The 2463-nt window shown below is 41.2% G+C and overlaps 1 protein-coding gene across 2 annotated transcripts in view; it reads left to right on the top strand.

Annotated features, from left to right (window-relative positions):
* The window catches only part of CACNA1D (calcium voltage-gated channel subunit alpha1 D), a 334500-nt gene that overhangs the window by 207794 nt on the left and 124243 nt on the right, over window positions 1–2463 (top strand). The window lies entirely within an intron of this gene.

The following is a 2463-nucleotide window of genomic DNA, read 5'->3' as shown; positions in this document are numbered from 1 at the left end:
TTTTTTTTTTTTTTTTTTTTTTTTTTTTTGAGATGGAGTCTTGTTCTTGGAGTGCAATGGTGCGATCTCAGCTCACTGCAACCTCTGCCTCCTGGGTTCAAGAGATTCTCCTGCCTCAGCCTCCCGAGTAGCTGGGATTACAGACACACACCACTATGCCCGGCTAACTTTTGTATTTTTAGTAGAAACAGAATTTCCCCATGTTGGCCAGGCTGGTGTTGAACTCCTGACCTCAGGTGATCTGCCTGCCTTGGCCTCCCAATTGAAGAATACCTCTTAAAACATGTTTTTAAGTTTTAAAAAGATTGAAACAAAGTCTGTAACTTTTAGCATGCAACCTTCATGGATTCTCATCATTGGGAAAGATTTTCTACTAGAAGCATTGGCATGTCTTTGGTAGCCATGGAAACTAACCCTTCAAAGAGGGAGACGCTCTTCTGTCCTCAGACAAGGAGATACAGTGAAAGGAAGGCATATTTCATACTCAGATGCCTGAAATGCTTTATTTCTGTGTGTGTATATATATGTATATATGTGTATATGTTATATATGTGTGTGTGTGTATATACATATATATTTAAGGCTTATACAAGACTCCTTGTTTTTGTTTTTATCAGTGGCACAATGGGTATAGTTTTAGATGATGGAAGTTACATATGGACTGTGGCCAAATACCTAGTACAAAGCCCAAACTTGCACATCTTTGATCCTCATTAATGTAAAACCCATGCTTGTGAAAGCAATTATTTAGATGATTTTTATCGAGCAACTACTAATGACCGGGGTTTGTGATAAGGAACCAGTATACAAAGACAAGACAGACACAGGCCCTCCTTCACAGAGCTTGCAGTCTGGTAAGTAAAAGAAAATAGTGAATAACCAGTTGCAGGACTGTGAAATAAATTCTACAAAAGCAGGGTTCTAATCTGGGGGACTCTAAGGTAGAGAAAAATCTTTATGTCCTGAGCCAGCTGAGTGGGATGGTATCTGGAAGAGCACGAAGTGTTGTGCAGGGAACAGCATGCACAGTGGCCTCGTGTGGAAGGAGCTCCATGCCTTGGAGGAACTGAGTGAACTTTAGGATGGCTGGAGTCCAAAGTTCAAGGGGGAAGAGGTCAGAAAGGAGGCAGGAGAGATCTGACGTGACCAGATAGATGGTGCATTCCTTCACTCCATCCCTATGGCACTCTCCTGCTCAGGGTAAGTGCCACATGTAAACAGTTAGGTTTGGTGTGTGCAGGGTGGCCCAGCTGCTAATTCCTGTGATCTGTTCATGGCAGATAATTCAACCTAGTTATTAAAAGCTAGGAAACACCGACTGTGAAAATGATTCATCCTCCCAAAAGATGAAAACTGTTTTAAATATCATCACAGTCTTTTATGTCAATGAAAGCATCAAGAACACTGGCCGGGCACAGTGGCTCAAGCCTGTATTCCCAGCACTTTGGGAGGCTGAGGCAGGTGGATCCCTTGAGACCAGAAGTTTGAGATGCCCTGGCCAACATAGAGAAACCTTGTCTACTAAAAATACAGAAAATTAGCTGGACATGGTAGCACACACCTGTAATTCCAGCTGCTTGGGAGGCTGAGGCACAAGAATCACTTGAACCTAGGAGGTGGAAGTCATGCCACTGCACTCCAGCCTGGGCAACAGAGCCCAGACCCTGTCTCAAAATAAAAGTAAAATAGAAATGTGATGGTCAAATGTTTTCCTCAACATAGTTTGTTGTGTAAACAAGGGCCCCCCATTTTCTCATCCTTTTTGCCCACCAGCAGTTCCCATGCATTTCTTGGCAGCTGTGTTTCATGACTGCTGCTGGAGAATGCTGTCCCAGGCCAGCTGCCTTCCCCTGACTGATATCACCTGCAAAGGAGCAGGTCTTATTTATGGGGTGCTGCATTCCTAATCCCTCCCCACCCCACTCTGCCTATTGGTCTCATGCAGAGAGAACATCCTTTGACGACCACCAGCTTTTCATGGTTGAGGGAAAACTGGAACAAATACAATGCTTTTGATGAACTATGAGCTGAGACAGTACCAATGATTAAAAATTTTTTAAATTGTGAAACATCACACATTGCTGTTAATTTTTTTTTTTTTTTTTTTTACAAAATTCCTAGTTTCCTTCAACAGCAACTGAACCTTTGTGCTTTCTAAGAAATTTAAACAAAAAAGTTCTTTGAATCAAACTACGTTTTCGTTCAGTTTAATTTCCTTTATGTCTGCGTAGAAGAAATAATTTAGGTCTAAAGAAGGCTGGACTCCCCTGATAAAAATCAGTGGGTTACTTCTTCAACTTCCCCTTCTCTTTGCCTTTTAAGTGTTGCCTTTGTTTTTTTCTGAATTTCTGAGCTTTCTGTTTTACTAAAAATGAATCCCTAGTGATTTTCTTGGCAGTTTTCAATGAAGGTTGTGTTGTTTTTTGCTTTGTTTCAAGGGTTTTTTTTTTTTTTTTTTTTTTT

This window comes from Rhinopithecus bieti, unplaced genomic scaffold (assembly GCF_001698545.2).
Source record: "Rhinopithecus bieti isolate Rb0 unplaced genomic scaffold, ASM169854v2 scaffold_33647, whole genome shotgun sequence".
NCBI classification, from domain to species: Eukaryota; Metazoa; Chordata; class Mammalia; order Primates; family Cercopithecidae; genus Rhinopithecus; species Rhinopithecus bieti.
The sequence above is the reverse complement of the archived record's forward strand: the minus strand, read 5'-3'. Positions and strand labels throughout refer to the sequence as shown.